Here is a 13532-nt window from a genome sequence, read left to right on the forward strand (position 1 = left end):
GGTTCATCATAACAAATCTTAATGTACTATACATAAACATTACAATACGTACATACGCATTATGTTCAATAACATTCATCTTGTATATTATGTTTATAATATTTGTACTATATATTCATAAATTTAAACCTTAATGTACATAAACATTAAACTAAATGTACATATATATTTTCATTCACTCTAAAGTAGGTTCATAATGTTTTTTTATATGATCAGAAAATCAAAGATTAATGAATATAAATATTACACTGAAGACTCATTATTTTTAATAATATTTATCATCTACTCCGTATTATGTTCATAATATTTGTTTTATATGATCAAAAATCTAAATCTTAGTGTACATAAATATTAAACTACAGGTACATTATATCTATTTCTGTCCATTCACTTTGTAATATGTTCATGTAATATGTTCATAATATTCATTCTACATATTCATAAAATCAAAGCTTAATGTACATAAACATTATACTAATGTAATAATTTTATATATGTACCTATAGATTTATTTTAAAAAATAATTTACATATTGATATGGGTGGGTATCATTTAAAGAGATAAAAATAGGGATATATCAGTGGCAGCATTCACTTTCGTCCACAATATAACTATTGAGCATTGGGTGCCAAATCAAGATATCCTTAATTAATACTTTACACATTAATTACTTTTGTACACCCTTTTTTTTTTAAAGAAAAAAGATAAAGAAAGAAACAAATAAACACTTAATAAGTTATATAGATAAAGTTCAATTTCATTATCGATTAAAAAAATAATAATAACAGTTTCATATAAACACCCAAATTGTAATAGCTTATTGTTAATGTGACCTCCACCTATATAACTTTTATTGACTACATATACGTCTTTTTTTCTTTAGCTAGCCAAACTCTACTTATAAAAATATATATTTCTTTGTAGTTCTAAATATGAATGTAGTAAAAATCAAACTTGTAATTTTATACAATGTACTTATAATTGGATTGGTGTTGAAAAAAATTAAATTTTTAATAAAAAAAATCATATTCCACCCCCTTAGTTACTCTTTTGAACATTTTATTTTTTATTTTAATCTTCTGTAAATGTTAGGAGATTAAGACGTACAACTAACCAAACTGTAATCCCCATTTTCCCAACCACTCCTATTTCAGCTAATCTCTTCAACCAAACCAAGTCTCTACAAATTCTTATCCCACCTTGGCATTTTCGTATTTGATTAGTTGCTTCTTTTGAACGTATCCCTTTTAGCTCGGCCGTAACTTTCTTAATTGGTGATTTGGTGGTCATTGATTCCAACTATGAAAACTATTAACAATTTATGTTTTTGGGTTTTAGAAATATTTTTTTCTCACAAATTTATGAAAATTTAGTAAAGCCACGTTTCAAAGGCATTTTCCTACTTTTAAAATATAATCTTAAATATTTTTTATATTTGTTTTTCTCATGTGTATGTTTCATACAATACTATTTTTAAGATTACTATAAGTTCTTTTTTTTTTAAAAAGTACTGATGACTCTGTTACAATGCAGTATCTGCTCATTACTACTTTCTCAACCTACTAAGCCCAAAGAGTCAATATCACCTCCACTGAGACTCGAACCCACCGTCTTTGATATGGGGTGTAACCGAGTGCCACTAGATCACAAGGTATTGCAATGTAAATTTTATTTATTTAATTTTCCCTCCAATGTATGTACGACATAACATTGTTAGAAAATTCAATTCAAAATTTCTGACATAGTGACATTGATAAGAAGCCTAAATTCTTTGGTGGTAAATGATATTTGTCGCCAATTTAGACATCTAGAAAATCACTTAGGGGTCGTTTGGTTCACAGAATCTTAGATTACCTTAGGTAATAGGATTACCTCCGGAGAGGTAATGTGAGATTAATGGAATGTAAGATTACCTTATGTGTTTGGTTAAAGTTGTATGAATGTAATATTAACTTGTTTGGTTGGAGGTTATATTTTAGGTGATACTATCTCAATTACATAAATGCCCTTGTAGAAAATGAAAGGTTTAAAAATACTTTACTTTTAAAAATGTTTTGGTTAATTTGTAAGCCTCTTTTTTTTTTCAATGGCTCATAATTTAACATAATAATCATAATAATAATAATAATAATAATAATATTTACTATTATTATTATTATTATTATTGTTATTATTATTATTATTATTATATAATGGTTAGTTAACAAAGGTAAAGTTGAAATATTTCAAGCTAATCTTAGATTACCTAAGAAAATGGAGGTAATCACATTACATTGAAATATTAACGACACATCAGTTTTGAGGTAATATAACATTATCAGGTAATCTCATAGCTTGAACCAAACAAGGTAATATAACATTACCAGACTCACATTACCTAAGTAATCTGAGATTACCTGAACCAAACGCCCCCTTAGAGTAATCCCATTAAGAGTTTTTCCTTAATTTTTGCAAACTTAAAAACTTGTCTATAGTTTTTTAACAAATGAGTGGATTGATTTTTTAGTGGATTTTTTTTTGGTTGCAAATAAGGTTAATGGGCCCAATTGTAACCTAAAAAAAAATGAAGAGAGAGTCGTCGCAAGTGCGCTTCAGGTGCATGCAGTTGAGCGCGTGAACGGGTTTTTTTTTTTTTTTTTTGCTCTCTTCCTTTTACCCTTTCTCTCCTACATGACTATGACAAAAACTAATCCAGAAACCTCACTAATGATATTACTCTTTTTGAATTTATTGCAATTTATGACAACCCGTCAAAGCATCTGGGAGGATGTAAATCATGATAGTGCACACAAATAGCCCCCTTCACTTTGAGAGGTTGCCCCACACTATCGCTGGTGAGACTTGATCCCGGCCTGGTCTTTGCTCCCAAACTTCACTCCTGTTACCAGTTGAGCTGCTCATGCTGGTAAGTGGTTGGAATACTTAGTCGCTTGTGGGAGTAGTGAATAAGTTTTTAAAATTTATTACAATGTTTTGTTTTATTTTATTTTTTTCTTTTATATTACTTCATCAAACTAAGTGAGAGTGGAAGTATCATTTTCCAATTATTACTGTTTGAAAATAGGAATCATATCTACAAAAGGAAATGTGCTTTAATTTCTTTATTCCCTATTATCTCATATCCGGAATGATGATCTAGTGTCCTGTTAAAACTAAACTTTTTTTATTTTATTCTTTCTCTTGGTTTTTAAGATCTTATTGTTGGTTTGATTTCAAAATAATAATAATAATAAAATAATAATAATAATATTATTATTTTATTATTATAATAATAATTATTATTATTATTATTTTGAAATCAAATAATAATAATTATTATTATTATTATATATAGGGTGCGCTCTAATGAGAACGGATGCCCAAAAGAGAAATAAGAACGATTCACAGCTGTCCACGTGTCCAGATCAATGAATCATATGTAATTTAAAAAAAAAAAAAAGGCACGGTGGCATTTTCATAAACAACTCGAACTTTGGTGCAAGTAAATGTGTTATAATTGCAAGTGGTTGGTGCACATTTGAAAGTAAAAAGTGCAAGTAAAATTACTTACAAGTGTACCTATTTTCACTTAAAAGTGCAAGTAATTTACCTTATTAATATTCGTACATTTAGATGCAACTAATTATACCGTTAGGTGCAACTAGTTATAAGTTATAACGTTAGGTGCAATTAGTATTGATGCTCAGTGTACATTTTACTTGCACATGTAATACATTTTTCATGCACTTGTGCGCCTATTTTCACTTACGAGTGCAAGTAATTTACCTTGTTAATATCCATGTACCTAAGTGCACCTAGTTATAACCTTAGGTGCAACTACATCTGGACACGTGACGCGCTGCGATTCGTTCTCAGTTCTCTCTTGGACGCACCGTTCTCATTTGAACGCAATCCTCTCTCTCTCTCTCTCTCTCTCTATATATATATATATATATATATATATATATATATATATATATATATATATATATCCATTTGAATCTCAAAGTTCATGTAACTTATTGATTAATGGTTAGGCATTATTATAGTACATTAACTTTGCATTGAAATGGGAAATTAACCAAATGGATATTGTGGCTAGTCATTTCCATGTTATATGGTATAAATTATTCCTCTGCAACAACTTTGTTACAAGTGAGGCTGCTAAGAATTTGTCTAGCCAAAAGGATCAAGCCAATCGCTTCTAGAAAGTGTTCATCAATCATCACGGTGATTAAACAAGCTAAAGGATGTCAGGGTATTTTTACTATTAAATAGTTTTGGCAAAAGGGTCAAATAGATCCATGTACTAACACTGATTATTCATCCAGCACCATGAACTAAAATATGGTTCATCTAAGTCATTATACTCCTAATTATTTTTCATATAGCATTTTTAGCCCATTTCTAACAAGTAACACATCTAATTTGTTGACATGGAAAAATAAAATAATAAAAAATGATAACATGTTATTTATATGAATGTTTTGGATGATTTTACCACATTTCATTAATGAAGAAAATGATTTCTTGCAATGAAACAGGGTAGAAATCAAAGTTGTTATATAATGTTTTAATTACAGTGTACTGCACGACTGTGTATATATAGTGGGATATTCAAAGTTGTTCGGCAATGAAATTCCATGAAAATCGATATATTAAAATTAAATATAATAACTTAAGATATTATATTGGGAAATTTTATTATTTTTTAAAAAATAATTTAATTTTTATATATCAATTTTCATGGAATCTCATTGTCGAACGACATTGAATACCCCGCTATACATACACAGTACATTGTAATTGAAACTTTATATAACAACTTTGATTTCTGCCCTATTTCTTTCTAATAAATCATCCAAAAATACAATATCTTAAGTTATTCAATTATCCAAAAATCCAAAAATATTAATTTATTTTTAAAATAAAATAAAATTTACCCAATACAATATATCTTAAGTTATTATAAAAATAATTTAATTTTTCATATATCGATTTCCATGAAATCTCATTGCCGAACGATAGTGAATACCCCACTATACATACACTCGTGTAGTTAAAACTTTATATAACAAATTTGATTTCTACCATATTTCATTGCAAGAAATTATTTTTTCATTAATGAAATATGGTAGAAATCATCCAAAATATCCATATAAATAACATGTCATCATTTTTTCTAATTTTATTTTTCCATGTCATCAAATTAGATGGGTTACTTGTTAGAAATAGGCTAAAAATGCTAGATGAAAAATAATTAGGAGTATAATGACCTAGATGGACCATATTTTAATTCATGGTGCTAGATGAACAATCAATGATAGTACATGGGCCTATTTGACCCTTTTGCCAATAGTTTTCTATATTAGATATTATTTTAGCATAATATCATAAAAGTTATGATCCTTGCAATTATAAGCGATTGAACCTCTGCTATTTCTTTATGACATAAATTACGTTAGATCGAATAATATGACAGTTCACTATTGCATATTGAAATTGTTATCTTTGGATTATTAATGTTCACATAGATTAATTGTATATGTGATATAAAATATTTGTATATTATGAGTATTATCTAATAATCATTATTGTGATTATTTTGTTGAATATTCTCATAAGTTTGTCCTAATGATTTCCGTAGCAATCGTACATATTTATATGTTTATATTTTGTGAATATTGGCATATTATCATTTTGCTATATATGATTTTATATCAATTTTGACGTTTATTTATTTCCCAAAAGCAAAATATTTGCATATTGTATTTGAAGTTAGTACATATGTATATATGGTTAGATCTTTGTCATTTATAACCCCTTCATCGAAGCCTATAAATATTTTAATCTCAATTTTGTGTGTTATTTTGATATAATATTTGCACACAAATTTGTTTATGTGTTTGGTTTTATAATTTGAAAAATCTCCATTAGGTAATGCGACTCATAAAATCTTAGTTTGGATATGTTTACTTTTATTTATTTTATGATTTGCAAAATCGTCGTCGTGTAATGCGAGTTATAAATGTTTGGTGACATACATGCATGAACCTGTTAATTGTTACTTTTAATAATGTTCATAAATCTCCATCGAGTAAGTGGATATTATTGAAAGTTGTATGTTATTACTTGGTGCTTGGTCTATATGATATATTCATAGATGTCCATACTGGTCTTGTCAGGGATTTCTTTGCCTACACCAAGTGATGGTTCTGCCTTTGCTGATATCTTAAAATTTGAAGTTTTAGATGGCACTAATTATGTGGATTGGAAACAAAAGATTGATATGTTTCTATCATTTTATGGTTATAAAGTCATTATTTGTGTTGATGAACCTTCTAAAATGCCTAAGGCAGTTACTGATTTCGTTGGGAAGGATCAATATAAACAAGAATTAAGTGTTTATAATTCTTGGAAGGTGGCTAATGATATATCTAAGTCATACATGCTTTGTGGTCTTACTAAATTTCTTCGTATGACTTATTTCCATACTGCTACTGTAAAAAAAAATTAGATAAATTATATTAGAAGCAAAGTATGGGAAAAAAATCTAAATCTCACATGAATGTTTTGTGGAGGAAATTCGCTAGAATTGTTTGTGAGGAAGAGGTTAATGTAAGAAACCATGTGAATGAAATTGTGGTTATGGTCAATGAACTAATTGTTCATGGGAGGAATCTAGATGAGAAAACTATTGTCTCAACTATAATAGATTCGTTGCCTGAATCTCAAAAATATATTGGAGATTTTGATGAGGATTGATAATCTGTAATGTGTATTGCCAGAGAATAGTTACAAAGATAATATAAGACTACTACACTAGAGTCCTACTATAATACAAATACATGAGTCCTAACACTCCTCCTCAAGCACAAGGTGGAGTAACATTAAGCATGCTACGAAGAAACGCAAAACGTATACTGGATAAAGGTTTAGTAAAAATATCAGCCAGCTGATCCTTCGTTGAGATAAAGTGGACCAACAACTCCTTCGCCACTTTATCACGGACAAAGTGATAATCGATTTCTACGTGTTTCGTCCGAGCATGAAAGACCGGATTAGCACATAAGTAGGTAGCACCGAGATTATCACACCATAACCGGGGTGGCGATGACGGCGGCAACCCAAGCTCAGTCAGAAGAGAAACCAACCACGTAACCTCAGTTGACACATCAGCCAAGGCTTTGTATTCAGCCTCAGTCGAAGAGCGAGCCACCGTGCGTTGCTTTCGACAAACCCAGGAGACCAGATTGCGGCCTAAGAACACCGCAAAGCCACTAGTAGACTTCCGATCAGCCGGATCACCAGCCTAGTCAGAGTCCGAGAAAGCATGAATGTCCGACGAAGAAAACTTGCACAGCTGCAAACCAAAATGTAAGGTACCTTTAACATAGCGAAGAACCCGCTTGAGCATTGCCTAGTGCTTAGTGGTAGGAGCATGCATGTGTTGGCACAGCTTGTTCACCGCAAAAGACAAATCCGGTCGAGTCACAGTCAGGTACTGTAATGCCCCAGCCAAGCTCTGGTAGTGCATGGGATCAGCATAAGGAGTAGAAACACCATCAACCACATGAGCCGAGGAGACCGGAGTTGCAAGCGCCTTATAGTCAACCATTCCAGCGCGCTTCAGAATGTCTATCATATACCTCTGCTGAGACAGAAGGATGCCATTCGAAACCGGTATAGTCCCAATGCCAAGGAAGAAAGACGGTGAACCCATGTCCCGAATCTTAAACTCGGTTCCCATCTTCGCAACCAAACTCGAGACCGAAGCAAGGTCAGACCCCATGACAAGAATGTCGTCGACATACACGAGCAAATACAACCGAACCACACCACTAGAATAAACAAACAGCGAGACATCGGTCTTGGATGGAGTAAAGCCAACTAAAACAAGAAATGCGTGTAGGCAATCAAACCAGGCACGGGGAGCCTGCTTGAGACCATACAAAGACCGCTGTAACCGACAAACATGATTAGGAGAGTCTTTCGCCTCATAACCAGGAGGCTGCCGCATAAAAACCGTCTCAGCCAAGTTGCCATTGAGAAAGGCGTTATGGACATCCAACTGCCGAATAGACTAGCCACGCGACACAGCCAAAGAGAGTAAGAGACGCAGAGTTGTCGGTTTGACCACCGGACTGAAAGTCTCAAAAAAATCCTGATCAGCCACCTGGTTAAAACCTTTGGCCACCAACCGCGCCTTGTGTCGCTCCACGGATCCATTAGCCTTCCGTTTTGTACGGAAGACCCACTTGCAGCCGACAACGTTCATCCCGGGCTCAAAAGGAACCAACCGCCAAGTCTGATTTTGTAGCAGGGCGTTAAACTCTAGGTCCATAGCCTCACGCCATTCAGGATATAGAACTGCTTGCGAAAAACATGTAGGCTCCGGAACAGCAGCCTGGGAGACTAAAGCAACCAGCTTAGACCTTTGAGAGCGACTGCGCGTAGCCATCACATGAGTCCGAACCGATGGTCGCCTAACACGACGACCACGAGTGGGACGGACATCACGTACTGCCTGGTCAGACACAGTATGAGAGGTGGAGGGCTCGGTAGGAACAGCAGGCGAGGGCACCGAATCAGGCAGCTGCGACGTCGGCAAGACAGGAGACAGCTGCGAAGGAGGCGCAGTCACACGCCCAACACCCCATGGCTCACCCACGGAAGAAGGAGTACCCTGCACAGAGACAGCTGAAGCAAACGGATAAACAATCTCATCAAACCGCACATGGCGACAGACAAAGACCTTGTTAGTATTTAAGTCCAAACAATGATAGCCACGGAATGAAGGAGGATAACCAAGAAACACGCAAGACGCAGACCGAAATTGTAACTTATTTTTATTGTAAGGACGTAATAGCGGAAAACAAAGACAACCAAAGACCCGCAAGAATGAATATGAAGGAGGGGAGCGATGAACACGTAAATGATGGGTGTCATTTTGTAAGACACGGGTAGGCATTTTATTAATCAGATAAACCGTAGTTTCGAATGCGTAATTCTAGTACCTAGTTGGAACCGAGGCCTGAGCCATGAGCGCAAGACCGGTTTCAACAATATGACGATGACGCCGCTCTATCCTACCGTTTTGTTCGTGAGTATAGGCACACGACTGCCGATGATTAATCCCAAGAACTGACAAACGATTGTGTAATTTTTTATACTCTCCCCCTAAATCAGACTGTGAAAGTGCTCAAAGATAGCATATAGATCAGTTTTGGCACGCATAAGAAAAAACCACATGTAACGAGTAAAGTCATCCACAAACAAAACAAAATATTTGTTGCTAGTAGAAGAAAGAATAGGCGTCGGACCCCAAATATCGGTATACAAAAGTTCTAAAACATGAGTAATAGATGACTTGACTCATGACAGAGGGAATCGGGAAGATTTCCCTAACTGACACGCTGGACACACAGATAATAAATCACGAGTAATATTCGAACTAAGAGAGCTAGGGAATTACTAACGGTAGAGTGACCGGCAGCGTTGCAGATCTGACACCGGACGCCACCACGGTTGCGGCCACGGCCACGCCCTCGCTGCCGACCACTACCACCGCCATTGCCACCACGGTAGGAGTATTGCTGCTGTTGCGGCTGACCACCAGTCCGGCCACCTCGCCGAGCCGCCATGACCACTGGAACCGTCGCACCTCCATATTCATCTGCACAAATAAACTCTTGCGCAGTAAGGTAGTCCGACAGTTCGGTTAACGTCACCGAGCTCCACGCGTCAAACCAGCAACAAAAGGCCGAAACTCCGGTCGGAGGCCCTAAAAGACGTAAAGGTTTTGATCGTCTAATGAAATCGGGCGACCAGCCAAAGCAAGATCTTCAACCAAAATCCGAGCTCGCCCAAGGTAATCAGTGATGGAAGCGTCCCCCTAGCGTAGCGCCTGAAACTGAGTGAGCAAGCTGAGAGCCCGCATTCGCGTCGACGAGCCGAGCGACTGCTCAAGAGCAGTCCACAGCAGCCTCGACGTCTGCTTCCCGATGGCATGATGCATGACATCCTCAGAGAGCGAAGATATCAACAGGGATAGGACTACCTGATCCTGCCGCAACCATGCTGCCCGCACCTGAGATACATCCGGCACAGCAGCAGAATCACCGGTCGTCGATGGAGCCGCAGCAGCTTCCACAGTCGGCGAAACACTAGCCGAAACAGCAACGAGCGGCGGAACAACGGCAACAGGGCACGAAATTGATCCATCAACGTACTCCAACAATTCTTGACCACGTAGGAAAGGAACCATATGTGTTCTCCAGAACAGATAGTTTTGGGAAGACAACTTCAGGGAGACGAAGTGATGGGAAGACGATAGAGAGGTGTGCACGGGAGGTGGGTTGAACATGGTCGTATCGGTAACAGGCCGTGCAGAGGAAGCCTCAACAGATCCGTCAATAGAACCGATAGCTGCCATGTCAAAAAAACCTGAAGAGCAACTGATACCAGATGAGGATTGATAATCTATAATGTGTATTGCCAGAGAATAGTTACAAAGATAATATAAGACTACTACACTAGAGTCCTACTATAATACAAACACATGAGTCCTAACAATTTTCACTCTTTGGATGAATCTAAATGGAGTGTAGAGGATTTGATTAGAAAAATTGATCATCAAGAAGATATGAATTTGGTGAATCATGTTGGAAGAGTTTTATATCTATGGGAAATGGTGATAGAGCCCAAGTAGATGGAGTAGAGACATATCAGTTGAAGTTACATAATAATAAATGTTTTGATTTAAAGGATTGCCTATATGCACCTTCCATGAGAAGAAATATTTTGTTTGTCTCATATTTGGAGAAACTTGGGTTTATGTTTTATTTTGGTAGTGAAAAGCTTGTGATGTACCAGGATGATGAAATAATTTTAAACGGTTTCCGCAATTCTGGTATGTATCAAGTTCTTTTATGTGGTAATATTGTTTGTGATATTGCTAGTTCTTCATTTCTTGTTTCAAATGATATGTTTTTACTTTTTATGGCATCTCCTTCTTGGTCACATTGGTAAGAACATATCAAATTTGTAAACTTGTTGAAGATGACTTGCTTGGTGATGTTGGTTTATTTGAATTGCCTACTTGTGAGAGTTGTATATATGAAAAAATGACAAGGCTTCCTATTTCCTCAATTGCCCAAAGAAGCGATGAAACTCTTGGTATTGTACATTCTGATATTCGTGGCCCCATGAGTGTTAACACCCGAAATGATCATCGATATTTCATCACTTTCAATGATGACTTTTCTTGTAATACCCCGTAATTTATTAACATTATCTTAAGACGTTGACATTCCTAAGTTATGATCTTCAGATATTTCAAAAGAATTTTTATAAGTGAGTATAGTTGTTATTAAGCTGCGAACTACGTACCGGTCACGAACCGAGAAAATTTTAAGGATATAGATTCAGTTCGAATTTTCTAGAATTTGGATTATTAAGTATCATACGATTAAGCCTGAACTTCTAGTTCAAGAAAATTTTAAATGGACTGTAAGGGATGAATTGTTACGGACTCTGTACCTATAATTCGCGAGAGACCGAAAAATTCCCAAATTTGGTGATTTACGACGAGATTATTTTTAGGATAATTTTGGTATTAGAATTTTCTCGAATTAAGTTATAATCCTCCGAGCTTTCATCTGATTTAAACATAAACTGGTCAATTAGATTTGAGATCTTGTAAGGACTCCATGGGGTGTTGACATGTGGCAAGTAAATCTAAGCTTGGATTGAGCAATTAATGAAGCATTAATGAAGGTATGGCCTAGTTGCACTTGTTACTTGATCTTCAAGAACAATATCACACAAGATCACATGATCATCTCTCTCTCTCTCATTTTCGTGAGACACACTTAGGGGAAGAAGAAGAGAATTATTTTAGCTTAGTCTTCCATTGTGATCCAAGAACTCCTTAGGCATTTNATCCGGCACAGCAGCAGAATCACCGGTCGTCGATGGAGCCGCAGCAGCTTCCACAGTCGGCGAAACACTAGCCGAAACAGCAACGAGCGGCGGAACAACGGCAACAGGGCACGAAATTGATCCATCAACGTACTCCAACAATTCTTGACCACGTAGGAAAGGAACCATATGTGTTCTCCAGAACAGATAGTTTTGGGAAGACAACTTCAGGGAGACGAAGTGATGGGAAGACGATAGAGAGGTGTGCACGGGAGGTGGGTTGAACATGGTCGTATCGGTAACAGGCCGTGCAGAGGAAGCCTCAACAGATCCGTCAATAGAACCGATAGCTGCCATGTCAAAAAAACCTGAAGAGCAACTGATACCAGATGAGGATTGATAATCTATAATGTGTATTGCCAGAGAATAGTTACAAAGATAATATAAGACTACTACACTAGAGTCCTACTATAATACAAACACATGAGTCCTAACAATTTTCACTCTTTGGATGAATCTAAATGGAGTGTAGAGGATTTGATTAGAAAAATTGATCATCAAGAAGATATGAATTTGGTGAATCATGTTGGAAGAGTTTTATATCTATGGGAAATGGTGATAGAGCCCAAGTAGATGGAGTAGAGACATATCAGTTGAAGTTACATAATAATAAATGTTTTGATTTAAAGGATTGCCTATATGCACCTTCCATGAGAAGAAATATTTTGTTTGTCTCATATTTGGAGAAACTTGGGTTTATGTTTTATTTTGGTAGTGAAAAGCTTGTGATGTACCAGGATGATGAAATAATTTTAAACGGTTTCCGCAATTCTGGTATGTATCAAGTTCTTTTATGTGGTAATATTGTTTGTGATATTGCTAGTTCTTCATTTCTTGTTTCAAATGATATGTTTTTACTTTTTATGGCATCTCCTTCTTGGTCACATTGGTAAGAACATATCAAATTTGTAAACTTGTTGAAGATGACTTGCTTGGTGATGTTGGTTTATTTGAATTGCCTACTTGTGAGAGTTGTATATATGAAAAAATGACAAGGCTTCCTATTTCCTCAATTGCCCAAAGAAGCGATGAAACTCTTGGTATTGTACATTCTGATATTCGTGGCCCCATGAGTGTTAACACCCGAAATGATCATCGATATTTCATCACTTTCAATGATGACTTTTCTTGTAATACCCCGTAATTTATTAACATTATCTTAAGACGTTGACATTCCTAAGTTATGATCTTCAGATATTTCAAAAGAATTTTTATAAGTGAGTATAGTTGTTATTAAGCTGCGAACTACGTACCGGTCACGAACCGAGAAAATTTTAAGGATATAGATTCAGTTCGAATTTTCTAGAATTTGGATTATTAAGTATCATACGATTAAGCCTGAACTTCTAGTTCAAGAAAATTTTAAATGGACTGTAAGGGATGAATTGTTACGGACTCTGTACCTATAATTCGCGAGAGACCGAAAAATTCCCAAATTTGGTGATTTACGACGAGATTATTTTTAGGATAATTTTGGTATTAGAATTTTCTCGAATTAAGTTATAATCCTCCGAGCTTTCATCTGATTTAAACATAAACTGGTCAATTAGATTTGAGATCTTGTAAGGACT

Source organism: Ipomoea triloba, chromosome 1 (assembly GCF_003576645.1).
Source record: "Ipomoea triloba cultivar NCNSP0323 chromosome 1, ASM357664v1".
NCBI classification, from domain to species: Eukaryota; Viridiplantae; Streptophyta; class Magnoliopsida; order Solanales; family Convolvulaceae; genus Ipomoea; species Ipomoea triloba.